This window comes from Onychomys torridus, chromosome 13 (assembly GCF_903995425.1).
Source record: "Onychomys torridus chromosome 13, mOncTor1.1, whole genome shotgun sequence".
Taxonomy (NCBI): domain Eukaryota; kingdom Metazoa; phylum Chordata; class Mammalia; order Rodentia; family Cricetidae; genus Onychomys; species Onychomys torridus.
In genome coordinates, this window is record NC_050455.1 from 52,656,518 (window position 1) to 52,666,077 (window position 9,560).

Here is a 9,560-nt window from a genome sequence, read left to right on the forward strand (position 1 = left end):
ATTATTGGGTGACGGAAGTTATATCTTCAAATTAATTAGATTTTACAGAGCTGTCCACTGTCTGTTGACGGTAAATGGGTGTTCTTGTAACAGACTCTGAATCAAATTACACAACACCAAACCAAAATCAACAAATTCTAAAGACATTCCTAGCGGAGAAGATCTCATTTCCCACACCAAAGAGGTGTTCAGTGCCAGTGATATTGATCTTGTGTGAGTGAGTTTTCTGGCTGGGGTCCATGCACAATGTTTAACAGAAAAACACGTGGATGAAGAAAATATGAAAGTTGGCCAACCTATGACATGAAGTGATAAGTTTAAAAGAAATGTCTAAAATGTTTCAGTGGACACATTTGTTCAACACCTGGAAGATCAATTTAAGACCCATTCTCATCTTCGCAGCAGATAACACAGATATATAGATATAGATCTAAGCAACTTTAGTCATAAACACTAATATGTCTGATTTAGCTTTTTGAAACCTTGTGACCTAATCAGCAAACAGAGTCTATTGGGAAGAAAAGTGGAAATTCAGTTGGATATATTTTTCTTTAAACACACACACACACACACACACACACACACACACACACACACACACAGGCTATACTGAAGTCAACAATGCGTAGCCAGTAACAGTGACTTTAAGAGAAGAAAGACTAGAGTTCTATAGAAAATGGAGCACAAAACCTGCTGCCTTCCTTTGGAAGCACCGAGTCCTTCAAAACAGAATGTCTATAAGAAGATTTTCTCCATGCAAGTGTGTCCAGACCAGAAGGACTGTGTGTAATATGAGGCTCCATGTGAGAAAATGGCCTGCTTTTCATGCAACTAGCAAGGGGTATCCTGATGAGACACACATCATATCACATACCTGCCCACCCTGGGTGCCCAGAGTGCTTTTTCCGTCTTTTTCTTTGATCCAGCTCTGAGACAAGAGATTTTTCCACATGGCAGACCCAGCAAACAAAGGAAGGGACAGTGGAAGGGGTGAGTTCTGAGAACCTTTAGTGTAGAAGAAAGGAGGTCTGATTAATCCAGATGCTACATAGAGACTTCCAAACCGCCAGCAGGGACGAGGGACAAGAGGGCTTTATCATTCACTCCCATCTTTATCCATCTCTGGTGGGTACTCTCTCCATCTTACAGGTGGAGTTCACTCCTGATAACCTTTCTGGATGATCTTCAGTATTCTGAATACTTGTGTTCCTTCAAATTCCTATGTTGGAAACTAATCTCCAATGAGATTAGAAGATGGGACCATTGGGAAGTCACTAGATCATCAGGTCAAAGCCATGTCACGGATTTTTGAAGGTGCTCCCTGAGAACTGTCTCTTTCCACCACATGAGAACATAACTGAAGTGTACCATGTGTACAGGTAGGTTCTCTCTAGACACTGAACCTGCCAACACTGACCTTAGACTTTTCACTCACCAAAATGTGTTAGTCACAAGCTACCAAGTCTATGGTATTTTGTTATAGCAGTTCAAACCCACTGCCATTTTTTCTGAGGCTGTCAGGACATAGTCCAGTGTTATGTTTCAGAGAAAGCCCCCTTGTTTTCTTCTTCTATATACATGGACCTTTCATGTGTGCTCAGAGTCCTTCCTCTCAGGTTTGTGTCAACTTCTGTGCCCATGTGTAAGGTTAAGTAATTCCTTGACTCCACATTAGTTTTGTAACCAGACTCCTTCTTCAATATGCATAAGTTCTGGTTTAGTGTACCCCTCCAAACCAAAATAAAGCCCCTGGAATGACTCACCCAGTCCATCAAAAGAAGATATTCAGCTACCAGGCTGTCTGGCTGAGAACTAGGAATCTGACATCCTTGGAGTGGAAGGCCCAAGTGTTAAATGGGAAGTCATAGTTGGATGGGGAAAAAAAAAAAGAGAGACAGAGAGAGAAATAAACCAAGTCCCTATGGCTAGGGGCAAACTTCCTATGAAGATGACCAAGAACCCATCAGTAGATTCTTGACTGTGTCACAGAAAAGTGACATCTTCAGTAACTGTAGTCATGACTTTTCATTCTCAAGCATGCCTGAGTGAGCCACGTCTACTTCTGTTGTTAAAAGTCACTGACACTTGGCATTCATTTATGATAAAGCATGGCCTAGGTTATCTAGATTAATAAAATTCCTTAGACTTCAAATTCCCAGAAACAAATACAACCACAAGACACCATCCATCCATAAAGTGCTCCAATTTAAATCTTGATGTCTAGTGATAGACTCTTCCTGCCCCAAGCATATTACATTCTCCATATGTATTCCCTCACCCTGATGAGGAACTGTTTGTCTTGACCTAAAAGTTCTTAAACTGAGTGTATTCCGTATATTTTCTCTTTCATTGACTTTTAGCTCCTCTTGCTTTGTGTCTCTGTTCTTTATTTTACAACCCAGTGGATATAGGTTCCTTAAGGATAAAAACCACATCCCATACTTCTCTATGTCCTTTGCTCTGGCTCACCAAGAGCAGGCAGTGTTCATGAATTGCGTAGTTGCTCAGACTTAACCTGTGTCTCTTCTTAGAGTCACATCAGTAGATAGTCCTGGAAACATCATTTGTTTTAGCAGAAAGTGTTCCATACATATCCAGAGCTTGGAAGACAGAGGGTATGGCTCAAAACATGGTCTTTGCACTATTGACATAGTTAAGAGGATTTACTTTTCATTGGTTGGCTTTCCCTAAGCCAAGCCAGAATATTCTATTGTGGTTATCATCCACAAAGTAAAACCCTCTAAAGAACTTTAGTGGGAGGCCAGGCGGTGGTGGCAAATGCCTGTAATCTCAGCACTCAGGAGGCAGAGCCAGGAGGATCTCTGTGAGTTCGAGGCCAGCCTGGTCTACAAAGCGAGTTCCAGGAAAGGCACAAAGCTACACAGAGAAACCCTGTCTCGAAAAAGAAAAAAAAAAAAAGATCTTTAGTGGGTAGTAGTCATTTTGTAATGAAGCTACCATGTAGAAATAGCAGCTCTTTGTATTAGGTAATCTTTTCAACCCAAAGGTCGGATACTAACATGTTAATTAACAATAGCTATCTCTTTATGTTAGAATTTCAGATTACACCATTCTGTAATTTTCACCAATGAAATTTATTTTTACCATCTATAAAAAAGGTTTATTATTATTATTTATTATTATTTTCCTTACAGCTTTCCCCAGTAAGGCTGATGGGTACGTTTAGGGTGTAATTAAAAGCATAATAAAATTTCACCAAGCCCTCACATAGATCTCAGTCCCATCTGCAAGAGACTAATCTGACTGATATCCAGAGTAAGGAACCTTCTCCCTTTAGTCAGAATATTAAGTAATCAGAGCTAAGGGGTGGGGGGGAGGCCAGTAGTTTGATGCTATTTTGTAGCTACAGGAAGGACTATCAGTCTCCACAGAGAATGATCTATAAAGGTTGCATGGTTTTCCCTACTCAGTGGACTATCATCATTAACACTCTATAGGGTCCCATTCAAGGAACCTGAAAAGCAGGAATCAGCAATTCCCTAAGTCACAAATAATTGGCACTCCGATAGCTAGTTCTGGTCAGGGAGGGAAGAAGCAAATGGACACTCACACTTCCTTTCCTCCATTAGAAACAGCTAGGCCTGGAACAGCATGTCTTTAATCTCAGCACTGGGGAAGCAGAGATAGGTGGATCTCTGTGAATTCAAGGCCAGCCTGGTCTATATAGCAAGCTCTAGGACAGCCATAACTACATAATAGAGAGACCCTGTCTCAAAAAAGAAGATGAAGAAGAAGAGGAAGAGAAAAAAGCGAAACTGGATGGCAAGAGAGCATTCTCTAGGTGAACAGGCACCAAGAGTATATGCTTCCTGTAAGTGTTACGGCTCTAAGGGGAAAGTATCCTGGCAGTCAGGAGCCAAGGAATACCACAAACTCATACCACACAACAAACCTCACACACAAGATTTATTAGGAGGGAATAACCCAGGAGGGTGAATGCCTCTGCTTGGGTGAGAAGCAGCAGAGAACTGAGTAGAAGACAGGGTTTTTATATGGAATTTTGGGACTCAGGGGAGGGCTTTCCAGGGTGGAGATTTCCAGGGTGAGGATTGGTGGGATTTCAAGTCCAGAGCTTGGGGTGAGCCCAGGAACTGGTAGAATTTCAAGTCCTGAGTTTGGGTTTTTTACTCTGTAGAAGGGGACTGTGTCCAGCCATTAGGGCAGACAGAGTGTTCTATGGGTGTAATCTGGTGGTTGGAGGTCTTCAGGAGAGGGGCCTGGCCACTTGTGGGGCTAGAAGCATGACAAATAATTTCAGGGTTCCAGAGAGATGGCTCATTTGCTGATCTTCCAGAAGACCCACGTTCCATTCCCAACACCCACATGGCAGTTCACAACCACCTGTTACTCCAGTACCAACGATCTGGTGCCCTCTTCTGGTCTCTTCAGGCACCAGGCACATATATGGTACAGACATACATGAAGCAAAACACCCATACACTTAAATGTTTTAAAAGTAAAGAACTTCAGAAGCACATAGGACTAGACTTGCTTCTCCTACATTACACAGTGTGTCAATGGCAGAGGAAAGGCTGAAATCCAGGTTCCCTGTCTCTGGATCCTAGCCCATGTTGGCTGAAAATAGACAGAGCATCATAAACAAAGATAACCTTCCTCCTATGTTCCTGATGGTGTCACCTCCTCCACTTCCTGCTGCCGTGGCCTGCCAGGCATTTCTGAGGCCACCCCTGTGTTGTACTCAAGAGTCCAGACATTTCTGACTCCCTGGCTCATGATAAAAAAGGCAGCAACTCAGAGTTGAAATAACCCCCATTGTGCTATAATTTGTAATTAACTTATTGATATCACTGCAGCTGCAGCAGCAGTAGCAGCGGGTTCAACTAAAAATTAGAACAAAGATGGAAAAAAAAAGCAAAGCAGATTTAATGGAATACATAAATTAGCACATGTGGTCATTGAGACTAATTCTGGTCGTTCTCTGTAAAAGAAAAGGCAATGGTGAGGAATATACTGTCTTTGAGCAAGGCATTACAACACACCACGGTGCTCAGACCACAGTGCTCTTAGAACAGGAACTTAATCTGGGGGCACTGTTGGTCTGCTGTCAGCTTGGAAATTCCTATGCCCCTGGCCAACTGTAACAGTTGATCACCTCAGATAGAATTCAAATGATGCTTGAAGCTGTATCAGAAATGGGGTACATCTTTATTTTCATTTGCCCCCAGCTAAAGTGACAAAATTCCTTTAAGTATAAAAGTGGGTCACAAACAAACCACATGATAGTAACAATATCTGCAACTTTATTATTGTAGATGTCCTAAATGTTTCTAAGTCACATTCAATTGCCTCTGGCACCTTTTGGCACTCTGCATGCATCATGACTTGGAAATGGGTTCAAAGCTACCACTAGATCTTATTTAATACATTGAAAAAGCACATATTACTATATCAAAACCTAGTTATATTCCATGTAATTGCATTTAAAGAATTCCTGAGACACAGTCTGCAGGCTTTACCAGAGTACTAAAGAGATCCAACAGCGCACATGCACGTGTACACACACACACACACACACACACACACACACACACACACACACAGCTGAGGAACCAGGCAAAACCTTACACTAACTTCCTAGTAATAAAATTATGTACCAAGTATTATGCTATAGCATTTAAACACGTTGCTCATTTTACCCTCCCTAAATATCCTAGAAAGTGGTAGGTAAGTGTATGAATTTTATCAGTGTGACCCTGGGATGTTAGCCAAATAAATCTAGCCTTTTCAGGGTGGTTCTAGTACCAGAATCATCTCTCCTGGTTCTTAACATAGGATAGATTCCCCCAGGATATGCTGAAAGACACAGAAGTTTTATTTGGAAATACAAAAGATGGAGGTCTGGGACTAGGGAGATGGCTCAGTGGACAAAGTGCCTGCTGTTCAAGCATGAGGACCAGAGTTCAATTCCCCAGAACTGACATAAATGCTGGATGAGTATTGTGGCTACCTGAAATTTCACTGCTCCAAAGGCAGAAACAGGGGAATCCCTGGAGCAAGCTGCTTAGCTAGACCATCAATCTCATTATCTAATCTACGTTCCATTGAGAGACCCTTCCTTAATGAATAAGGTAGAGAACAATTAAGAGAAGATACCAATGTCAGCTTAAGAACTGCACACAAATGTACACACATCTCTCTCACACACACTCACACACACTTCTTTAAAATGGAAAACTATCTCCTGCCCCAACTATCAAAAACCCGCATGTATGAGTCTGTATTCTAACTATGAGAAGGGTACCTATTTTATCTAAATCTCACTTCCCTCCTATAACCTCAACCCTAGGTAGCATTTCCCAATAGATAGCATTTCCTAATACTCTCCGTTGCTTTCTCTCTCTCTCTCTCTCTCTCTCTCTCTCTCTCTCTCTCTCTCTGCTTTTATGCTCAGATGTATATTACACATTGGCTATTCCCCAGAACTAAATTCCAGTAATCTGCCTATTTTAGTAATTTGGACTCCATCAGCTTTATGTTCTAACATTTTACAATGGCTGGAGTCTTGTCACTTAGGACCCCTACCGTCCCTTTAAAGCTTTGGCAATGACGAGGTAATTCTGACAGTTTACTGACTCTGTGACTCATAAACACAGGGTAATTGTCTTCAACATTTGGAGAGAAGTGGTGTTGTAAAGTAGGCCCATTATTTCCATATTATCAAGGAAACAGAGAGCAGAATCCATTTTTCATCCTGTTGAAAAATTAGCTTCCTCACAATAGTTTTTAACCTAGAAATGTCAATATTAGAAAGTGTGGATTATTCTGCCAGTGTGGAAAGCAGCAACCCATTGACTGCTCCAGGCCTTAATACCCTCTCGCTAGCTTGCCAGCAGCCGTGAGGACAGAACCCAGCAAGGCATCAACTCAGACAGAATCCTGGAGATCACTCAGAAACCCCAGCTTCTGGATTCCCACTGCCGCAGCACTGCACAGGTACTGGATGTCGTTCAGAATCCTACTGATAGTACAACTGTTCATTTCCATTTGCCTAGGGCAGGGTGCTTTACAACACTTGTCCTGATGTACTTATCCCTTGAACTTCATTCCACTCTCTAGAATGCCATGATTCCGAGGGCTTGCATTGATATGATCACCCTGTTTGTGGATCATCTGGACCAGTCATTTCTTTTCATAGAGAAGGGCCCTAAACCCCAGAAACGTGGCTGAGAGATGCCCGCTCAGTAGGCAAGATGAGAACATTTGTCTCATTTTCTTACTGTTGCTGTAAAAAATACTCTGACAGACACAATTTAATAGAGATAAGGTTTATTCTGGCTCACAGTTCAAACACATTCCCTTACAACAAGGAACTCAAGGCTGCAGGATCTTGAAGCAGCTGGACCTTTGGACAGACCCGTGGGGGATTATCTTGATTGTGTTATTGGAGGTGACAATGCCCATTCACTGTGGATGGCACCTTTCCCTGCCTAGGATCCTGGACTGTATTAATGGAGAAAGGCAACTGAGCAGCAGCAAACATTTGTTGATTTCAGCTTTTGGATTGTGAATTTGATGTTAAAGACCCTGTCCATCACTCTGACTCCGGTCATTCTAATTGATGACTAATTCTATCACAGTTCTCTCTCTTTACCACAGAGTTCACATATTTATAATATTTGTGAGTGTCAGATGTCTTAGTTACTTTGCTGGGATAAGACATTATTACACCGGGTGGTGGGGGCACACGCCTGTAATCCCAGCACTTGGGAGGCAGAGGCAGGTGGATCTCTGTGAGTTCGAGGCCAGCCTGGTCTACAAAGAGAGTTCCAGGACAGCCTCCAAAGCTACAGAGAAACCCTGTCTCGAAAAAAACAAAAAAAACAAAAAAAAAAAAAAAAAAAAAAAAGACATTATTACAAGGAAACTTATAGAGGAAAAAGTTTATTGGGTCTCACAGTTTCAGAGGGTGAGTCCATGATCATCACGGCAGGGAGCATGGCAGCAGGAAAGCAGATATGATGCTAAGCAGTATCTGAGAGTTATATCTGATCTACAAGCATGAGGCAGAGAGAACTAACTGAGAATGGTGTGTGTTTTTTGAAACCTCAAAGCCCACCCCCAGTGACACATCTCCTCCAACAAGGCCACACCTCCTATGGTGGTTTGAAAGAAAATGGCCCTCAAAGGGAGTGGCACTATTAGGAGGTGTGGCCTTGTTGGAGGAAGTGTTTATCCTCTGCCGTATCCACTTGTGTGTGCGCGCGCACACACACATACACACACAGGCCGAGCCTTGCACTTGGGCAAGCACCAATGCTTTGGGGGATTTTTTTTTTAGCCCTTCCACTCTTGGCCTTGAATGTAGGGATTAAATTTGTTTCCCTGCAATCTAATCATGTGACCTTGAGAATGAAGTTATAGCAAATATAATTCATTGAGGCCATATTAGAGTAATATGCTCCTCTAATTCAGCACACTTACACTTTTATAAGAAAAAAATAGGTAACTGGGATATAGACAACATAGGAGTTGTGAAGAAGACCGAGAAGTATGTGATAATTCTATAAGCCAATGGACACCAAAAATTGCCAGCAAACAACCAGAACCTAGAGAAGGGACCTAGAACATGTTAGTTCTCCCTGTCCTAGAAGGAATCAATCCTGACGACACCATCATCTTAGACTTCTGGCATCCAGAACTAAGAGACAATAAGTTCATGTTGCTTATGCCCCTCAGCTGTGGTTCTCTGTCCTAGAAACTCTAACAGACTAACGGGGTTGCTGGCCTTCCTGGCCTCAATGGAGCCCACTAAAAAAAAAAAAAAAGTGTACTAGAAAAAGTAGGTATAAACCAGACCTATAGCAAGGATCCTTAAGATACCTGATCATGTTAAACCATATGTGGCAATAGATGTGAACAGACACTTTATCATACAAGATATATAAACCGTGAATAAAAGATGTTAAAAGATGATCAACATTGGGTTTTGTTTTGGTTTGGTTTGGTTTGGTTTTTGTTTTGTTTTGTTTTTGGCTCAAACTCCTGTTGAGCATATCTCCTTAGTTCGGGGATTACTGGGGTCATTTATCCCACCTAGATAGCTGTTGGACAATTTCTTAAAAAGATAAGTGCACATCTCCCCTGGCATCTACTCAAGAACATAAAGAATATATTACATAAAGAATATATTACTCAAATGCTTACAGCAGCTTCATTTTTAGCAGCCCCCCGCCCCAACTAAAAACAACAACAACAAAAAAACAGATTAAAGAAGAAAAACAAACCTATGGTATAAGTGTTGGGGATGTAGCCCAATGTCAGGACACTTGCCTAGCATGTATAATGCCCTGAGTTCAATTCCAGAACCCCCTACACACACACACACACACACACACACACACACACACACACACACCAAACAACACTAACAAAAAAAAATACCTAGCTATACATTAAAATACTATCCAACAATAAAAAAGAGGTGAGCTATTTGACTATCAATATACTCAGCAAAACTAAAGAATCTGGAAATAATACTGTATAAGAAGGCAAACCTAAAAGAATACATACTTAAATAT